Below are 8,936 nucleotides of genomic sequence, written 5' to 3' on the forward strand. Positions count from 1 at the left end.
TACACCTGTGCAAGACTGAGAGGGAGGAGCCGGTACACCTGTGAAAGGCTGAAGGGGAGGAGCCGGTACACCTGTGAAGAACTGAAGGGGAGGAGCCGGTACACCTGTGAAAGGCTAAAGGGGAGGAGTTAGGATTTAAAGGATAGAGTGTGCAGCATGGCTTGCATCATAGCACAGAATACAAAGTGTGAATATTGTGACCATTCCAGTTAAGAATCTAAAGTTTGATGATCTGTACAAATGTACTGCTCTTACAGTAAAGAAGCCATGGACTGCCTACCATTACAACAAGGAATCCACAATCTGCCCTTCATAGTAGAGGCCCCATAGTCTGATCACTCTGACAGTAAAGAATCCACGGTCTTCCCTTCATAGTAGAGGCCCCATAGTCTGATCACTCTGACAGTAAAGAATCCACGGTCTTCCCTTCATAGTACAGGCCCCGTAGTCTGATCACTCTGACAGTAAAGAATCCACGGTCTTCCCTTCATAGTACAGGCCCCGTAGTCTGATCACTCTGACAGTAAAGAATCCACGGTCTTCCCTTCATAGTACAGGCCCCGTAGTCTGATCACTCTGACAGTAAACACCCGGCAACCACACGCAATGAAGCCCAAAAATGGGGGTAAATATCCGGAATAATACTCCGTCTCTGCTCCAAGCCCCGCCTCACCCAGCCCTAAGCCCCACCCCCGCAGGGTACCTTATCTTCGTATTTTGTATTCTGTGTTTTCCAACATTCTTCCATGTGAGGGCGGAGCCGGGATTTGTGGGAGATTTATAGTCCCCGCCTCCAGACAAAACGTTTGTTGCAGTTTTGGGTACTAGAGTATTTTTCAAATCTTTTTTATACATTTTTTGGGTGATGGATTATTTCTGGAGTATTTTTTGATCAATTTTTGGGTAATGGAGTATTCCTGGAGTATTTTTGATATATGTTGAGTATTGGAGTGTTTCTGGAGTATTTTATTTTATACATTTTTGGATAATGGAGTATTCCTGTAATTTTTTTTAGACGTTTTGGATTAATAACCTGTTCCTAGAGTATTTGTTTATACAATTGTTGGTGATGGAGTATTTCTGGAATGTTTTCTGATACATTTTTGGGTAATGGAGTATTTCTGGAGCATGTTTTATTACATTTTTCAATAACTGAGTGTTTCTGATTTTTCTGTTCATATTTTTTGGCAATCGAGTATTTCTGTAGTATATTTTAATATATTTTGGGGTAATGAGGTATTTCTGGAGTATTGTTAATACAATTCTTGGGTAATGGAGTTTTCCTGAAGTATTTGTGGATACATATTTGGGTAATGGAGCATTTTATGGAGTAATTTTTAAAATATTTTTGGGGTAATTAAGTATTTCTGGAGTATTTGCTGACACATTTTGTAGGCAATGGAGTACTTCTGGCGTATCGTTGATACATTTTGGGGTAACAATGTATTCCTGGAGTGTTTTTGATACATTTTTGAGTGATGAGATATTCCTGTTTACTTTTTTTTATACATTTTCAGGTACTGAGGTATTCCTGGAGTATTTGTTGATACTTTTTTGGGTGATGGAATAATCCTGGAATATTTTGACACAATTTAAGGCAATGGAGTATTTCTGGAGTATTTTTGATAAAATTTTGAGTGATTAATTATTCCAGGAGTATTTTTTGATACATTTTTAGGCAATGGGGTATTTCTGGATTATTTTTTATACATTTGTGGATGATTACTTATTCCTGGAGTATTTTTGATACATTTTTGGATGATGAGTTATTCCTGGAGTATTTTTGATACATTTTTGGATGATGAGTTATTCCTGGAGTATTTTTTGATACATTTTTAAGGAAATGGAGTATTTCTGGAGTATATTTTTATTCCTTTTCCGTGATCCGATAAGCTCTTGTATCCCCCATCCAGGCGTCATATTTTGTGTATCATTTTGCGCCAATACCCGACGTTACTCTCCATCAGAGGCGGTTGCGAGTCGCGCAGAGATCTGCATGCAACAAGCAGGTCCCTCTGTCTCCAATGACAGGAGTACTTGTGTTTGCAGCATGCCAGCCTCTGCGCCCCGCCAGGAGAAGCCAACCCGCTTCTGAGGAATACCGACGCACTGCAAGGAATTTTGTTTTTGTTTTTTGGGACCCATCTGGAGACGTTACCCCCCCCCCCTTCCTTTTCACACCCGTAATATTCAGTACAATCGGTGGTAGGAGATTTGTCTCCCGATGGGCAGCGAGGAGGACCGGCTGGTCAGGAAGGTTTCTGTAGGAAAGGCGATCGCTCGGTTCGCAAAGAGTGTTTTTGATATATCTTTATGTAATGTGTTATTCCTGGAGTATTTTTTATACATTTTCTGGTAATGAGGTATTCCTGGAGTGTTTTTGATACATTTTTGGGCAATGTAGTATTTCTGGAATATTTTTGATACATTTTTGGGTAATGCGTTTTTCCTGGAGTATTTTTTGATACATTTTTAGGCAGTGGAGTGTTTCTGGAGTATTTTTGATATGTGTTTGGATCGTGAGTTCATATTTTATTTTTAAGGAAATGGAGTATTTCTGTAGTATTTTTGATACATTTTGGGGTAATGAAGTATTCCTGGAGTTTTTTTTAAATACAGTTTTAGTCAATGGAGTATTTCTGGAGTATTTTTGATACATTTTTGGGTAGTGAGTTATTGCTGGAGTATTTTTTGATACATTTTTAGGCAGTTGAGTATTTCTGTAGTATTTTTTATACATTTTGGGGTAATGAAGTATTCCTGGAGTTTTTTTTTAAATACAGTTTTAGTCAATGGAGTATTTCTGGAGTTTTTTTGATACATTTTGGGGTAATGAAGTATTCATGGAGTATTTTTTAATATACATTTTTAGGCAGTGGAGTATTCCTGGAGAATTTTTTTAAATCATTTTTATTCTTATTTTATTTTTAAGGAAATTGAGTATTTCTGGAGTATTTTTTATATGTTTTTGGGTAGTGAATTATTCCTGGAGTATTTTTTGATACATTTTTAGGCAGTTGAGTATTTCTGTAGTATTTTTGATACATTTTGGGGTAATGAAGTATTCCTGGAGTTTTTTTAAATACAGTTTTAGTCAATGGAGTATTTCTGGAGTATTTTTGATACATTTTTGGGTAGTGAGTTATTGCTGGAGTATTTTTTGATACATTTTTAGGCAGTTGAGTATTTCTGTAGTATTTTTGATACATTTTGGGGTAATGAAGTATTCCTGGAGTTTTTTTTTAAATACAGTTTTAGTCAATGGAGTATTTCTGGAGTTTTTTTGATACATTTTGGGGTATTGAAGTATTCATGGAGTATTTTTTTAATATACATTTTTAGGCAGTGGAGTATTCCTGGAGAATTTTTTTAAATCATTTTTATTCTTATTTTATTTTTAAGGAAATTGAGTATTTCTGGAGTATTTTTTATATGTTTTTGGGTAGTGAATTATTCCTAGAGTATTTTTTGATACATTATTAGGCAGTTGAGTATTTCTGTAGTATTTTTGATACATTTTGGGGTAATGAAGTATTCCTGGAGTTTTTTTAAATACAGTTTTAGTCAATGGAGTATTTCTGGAGTATTTTTGATACATTTTTGGGTAGTGAGTTATTGCTGGAGTATTTTTTGATACATTTTTAGGCAGTTGAGTATTTCTGTAGTATTTTTGATACATTTTGGGGTAATGAAGTATTCCTGGAGTTTTTTTTTAAATACAGTTTTAGTCAATGGAGTATTTCTGGAGTTTTTTTGATACATTTTGGGGTATTGAAGTATTCATGGAGTATTTTTTTAATATACATTTTTAGGCAGTGGAGTATTCCTGGAGAATTTTTTTAAATCATTTTTATTCTTATTTTATTTTTAAGGAAATTGAGTATTTCTGGAGTATTTTTTATATGTTTTTGGGTAGTGAATTATTCCTGGAGTATTTTTTGATACATTTTTAGGCAGTTGAGTATTTCTGTAGTATTTTTGATACATTTTGGGGTAATGAAGTATTCCTGGAGTTTTTTTAAATACAGTTTTAGTCAATGGAGTATTTCTGGAGTATTTTTGATACATTTTTGGGTAGTGAGTTATTGCTGGAGTATTTTTTGATACATTTTTAGGCAGTTGAGTATTTCTGTAGTATTTTTGATACATTTTGGGGTAATGAAGTATTCCTGGAGTTTTTTTTTAAATACAGTTTTAGTCAATGGAGTATTTCTGGAGATTTTTTGATACATTTTGGGGTAATGAAGTATTCATGGAGTATTTTTTTAATATACATTTTTAGGCAGTGAAGTATTCCTGGAGAATTTTTTTAAATCATTTTTATTCTTATTTTATTTTTAAGGAAATTGAGTATTTCTGGAGTATTTTTTATATGTTTTTGGGTAGTGAATTATTCGTGGAGTATTTTTTGATACATTTTTAGGCAGTTGAGTATTTCTGTAGTATTTTTGATACATTTTGGGGTAATGAAGTATTCCTGGAGTTTTTTTAAATACAGTTTTAGTCAATGGAGTATTTCTGGAGTATTTTTGATACATTTTTGGGTAGTGAGTTATTGCTGGAGTATTTTTTGATACATTTTTAGGCAGTTGAGTATTTCTGTAGTATTTTTGATACATTTTGGGGTAATGAAGTATTCCTGGAGTTTTTTTTTAAATACAGTTTTAGTCAATGGAGTATTTCTGGAGTTTTTTTGATACATTTTGGGGTAATGAAGTATCCATGGAGTATTTTTTTAATATACATTTTTAGGCAGTGGAGTATTCCTGGAGAATTTTTTTAAATCATTTTTATTCTTATTTTATTTTTAAGGAAATGGAGTATTTCTGGAGTATTTTTTATATGTTTTTGGGTAGTGAGTTATTCCTGGAGTATTTTTTGATACATTTTTAGGCAGTTGAGTATTTCTGTAGTATTATTTATAGATTTTGGGGTAATGAAGTATTCCTGGAGAATTTTTTGTTTATCATTTTTATTCTTATTTTATTTTTAAGAAAATGGAGTATTTCTGGAGTATTCTTGATATGTGTTTGGGTCGTGAGTTATTCCTGGAATTTTTTGATACATTTTTAGGCAGTGGAGTATTTCTGTAATTTTTTTTATACATTTTTATTCCTTTTTTATTTTTAAGGAAATGGAGTATTTCTGGAGTATATTTTTATTCCTTTTCCGTGATCCGATAAGCTCTTGTATCCCCCATCTAGGCGTCATATTTTTTGTATCATTTTGTGCCAATACCCGACGTTACTCTCCGTCAGAGGCGGTTGCGAGTCGCGCAGAGATCTGCATGCAACAAGCAGGTCCCTCTGTCTCCAATGACAGGAGTACTTGTGTTTGCAGCATGCCAGCCTCTGCGCCCCGTCAGGAGAAGCCAACCCGCTTCTGAGGAATACCGACGCACCGCAAGGAATTTTGTTTTGTTTTTTGGGACCCATCTGGAGACGTTACCCCCCCCCCCTTTTCACACCCGTAACGTTCAGTAGGAGATTCGTCTCCCGATGGGCAGCGAGGAGGACCGGCTGGTCAGGAAGGTTTCCGTAGGAAAGGCGATCGCTCGGTTCCCAAAGAGAAATGTCTCCGGCTAAGAAAATCAATTTCCTTTTGAAAGCCGAACGTTCGCTTTAACACTCGAGACTCGGAGTCGTTGAGCCGCATTTCTTCTTCGGTCTCCTTGGATTTAGGACAATCGGAGATACAATTGCGGGGGGTGGGGGCGATTTTTTTCTTTGCCTTCGGCGGTGTTGGAAGAAGCAGGGAAGGCGATGCCGTTCCTCGGTGGAGACCTTCCTTCCCGTAGAGGTGTCCATAGTCGTCTCCACGTCGCTACGGAGGAGGGAGCCTTCGCTGGTCGCCGCGGCGCCGAGGCAGTTAAGTTATCTCAGCTTGCGATGGCGTTAGACGGTGACAACGGCGTTCATTCGCACCCGACTCAAACCTTCGTTGCCGATTTGTAGGGTGTCGTTGTAACCAGGGGCGGACTGACCATTTGGAAACTCGGGCACTGCCCGAGGGCCCGGGGTCAGTAGGGGGCCCCTTGAGATTCCCCTGGTACCTTTTTCATAGGCTTTTTTGAGTTTGGGCAAGGACACAGGGGCCCCATGATCCCCTATTGCTCGGGGGCCCCATGAGTTGTCAGTCCGCCCCTGGTTGTAACGCAACGAATTGAAAAATAAAATTTGCTGATTTTCTCATTATGATGTGGTCATTGAATTTTTTTAAAAAATTGGGAGTTGTTGATGATGTGAAAGCCGCTCTCTTGAATGATTGCGGAGATGTTGAGTTTCCGTCAGTAAGAGTTAATCCGTCTTCTTTTTCTTTCTCTTCCAGATTGGAGCTTTGCGTCCACACGGGGGCGTCTGAGACAAGCGCACCGAGCCTGGGACTCATTTTCCTCCAAGCCTCATAAACTGCCTTTTTTTTCCTCCTGCTGTACCTGTTATGTCCAAGATCTGGCCCCTGCTTGACAATTACTTTGAATTCCAAAGGACCAGAGACCTAGGATGAGGAGCGCTGAATCTTCCCACCACTTGCTTTTCACGTTGTCACTTTTTTTTGCCTGGACGGCGGCCAGCCTGGACTTCGGACACAATTCTTGCACCACGCAAGTGCAGGGGGAATTTTACGGCTATTTCTCCTCTTTGTCTCTCTTTCCCTTGAACTCTTCGCTGTGCGCTTGGATTATCCAGAACCCGGACCCCAGGAGGTACACGTTGTACGTGAAAGTCTCCAAGCCGGCAGGTATATGCGACCACCAGCAGATCAGGACCTCTCAGTTTGACTCGTTCCTGGAGTCCACGCGGACGTACTTGGGGATGGAGAGTTTCGACGATGTCTTGAAACTCTGCGACAGTTCTGTCCAATACGCTTTTCTACAGTCCAACAAGCAGTTCCTCCAAATGAAGCAGACTTTGCCCAAAAAGGAGGACACTCAGCTGCAATGGAAGACCAACAAGCCTCAGGAGACCGACTTCTCCTTGGAATACCTGGTTTTGGGCAACCGCAACCCAAGGAAGGCGGCTTGCCAGATCCTCTGTAAGTGGCTTGACACCTGCCTGAGCAGCAGCAGCAGCTTCCACCCTTGTGGCATTATGCAGACTCCTTGCGCCTGCCACGACGGGGAGGTTCAGTCTCAACCGAACGAGGTGACGGGCTTTACCAAGAAGAAGGACGACTGCTACAAGGATGGGATTTACCTGGAGAACTGCATGAGCAGCTCCCGAGATAACAGCGCCGGGGAGTTTCAGGGTGAGTGCCAACTGCATGAAACTTTTCTTCGGGGGGTTGATTTACTAAAGGCAAATAGACTGTGCACTTTGCAAATGAAGTTGCCCTCTGCAAGGGCATTTGCTGCAGAGCTTAGTAAATGAGGGGCAGCTGTGCTGGCTTCCCCGGTTTCTCCTTGTTGGTTTTTCTGGGTCTTTGTGTTTTCCTTTTATTTCGGCTCTTTGTGAGTTAACAATGAGGTTATGTCATGAGCATCCGTACTGTTCTGCATAACAAATGCCCCCCCTGTGCTGCCTCCGGATCCGCTCCCCTCATTATGTGGCTGTAAATGCTGGAACAAGCTCCCCTTACCCGTGTTCGGGAAGATGTCAATATTGGAGAGGTCATAGCAAGAAAGAACTAGAGAGAGAGAGAGCCGTGCCATTCACTCTAGTTGTCTCCCCTGGGATTTGGTGTGAGGCTCACTGAATTTTCCACTTGAAATAACAAGAAAAAGGTTTCCCAAGTCACTGGAGGGAAAAAATTGATATAACTAAAGCATACTCTGGTGGTTTTCTGGTGTCTTTTAGCTGTGGATTGAGATATCTGTTGACTGATCTGACCGGATTGGGTGTATGTGAGTGCCAACAGTTGATCCCTGGTTGACCAATCTTAATAGTAAAGTTCAACTGGACAGGTTAGGAAAGACCGAGTGATGGTTTCCTCACCAAAGATGAGTCAGCACAAAAGCTGTCCCGATGTATGTGGGTGCTAAAAATGCATCTTTATAGTTACGGCCCACTGGACAGCTTAGAAAAGCCTGAGTGATGGTTTTGCCACCAAAAATAGGTCAGCACCAAACCTGTCCATTGGTTAAAGATGACTGTTAACTGATTGGCTACAGCCCCGATGTATGTGGGTGCTAAGAATGCATCTCCGGTTGACCAATCTTTATAGTTACAGTCAACTGGACAGGTTAAAAAAGCCTAAGTGATGGTTTCTCCACCAAAGATAAGTCACCACCAAACCGATTCATTGGTTGGATATGACTATTGACTGATCTGGCCAGATTGGGTGACAGCCTCAGTGTCTGTTGGTGGCAAAAATTAATCTCTGGTTGACCAATCTTCATAGTAAAGTTCAACTGGACAGGTTAGGAAAGCCTGAGTGATGGTTTCCTCACCAAAGATGATTCAGCACAAAAGCTGTCCCGATGTATGTGGGTGCTAAAAATGCATCTCTGGTTGACCAATCTTTATAGTTACGGCCCACTGGACAGCTTAGAAAAGCCTGAGTGATGGTTTTGCCACCAAAAATAGGTCATCACCAAACCTGTCCATTGGTTAAAGATGACTGTTAACTGATTGGCTACAGCCCTGATGTACAGTCAGGTCCATAAATATTGGGACATGGACACAATTCTAACATTTTTGGCTCTATACACCACAATGGATTTGAAATGAAACAAACAAGATGAGCTTTAACTGAAGACTGTCAGCTTTAATTTGAGGGTATTTACATCCAAATCAGGTGAACGGTGTAGGAATGACAACAGTTTGCATAGGTGTCTCCCACTTGTTAAGGGACCAAAAGTAATGGGACAGAATAAATATCATAAATCAAACTTTCACTTTTTAATACTTGGTTACAAATCCTTTGCAGTCAATGACAGCCTGAAGTGTGGAACGCATAGACATCAGCAGACACTGGGTGTCATCCCTGGTGATGCTCTG

The 8,936-nt window shown here is 39.7% G+C and overlaps 1 pseudogene; it reads left to right on the top strand.

Moving 5' to 3' along the window:
- Window positions 1-5,311: 5,311 nt before the first annotated feature.
- On the top strand, window positions 5,312-7,367 carry LOC149433029 (adhesion G protein-coupled receptor B1 pseudogene; annotated as a pseudogene).
- The last annotated feature ends 1,569 nt before the right edge of the window (window positions 7,368-8,936 follow it).

The sequence above is a fragment of the Staurois parvus genome, unplaced genomic scaffold, assembly GCF_062004578.1.
Source record: "Staurois parvus isolate SC_StPar_1 unplaced genomic scaffold, SC_StPar_1.0 ptg002016l, whole genome shotgun sequence".
Taxonomy (NCBI): domain Eukaryota; kingdom Metazoa; phylum Chordata; class Amphibia; order Anura; family Ranidae; genus Staurois; species Staurois parvus.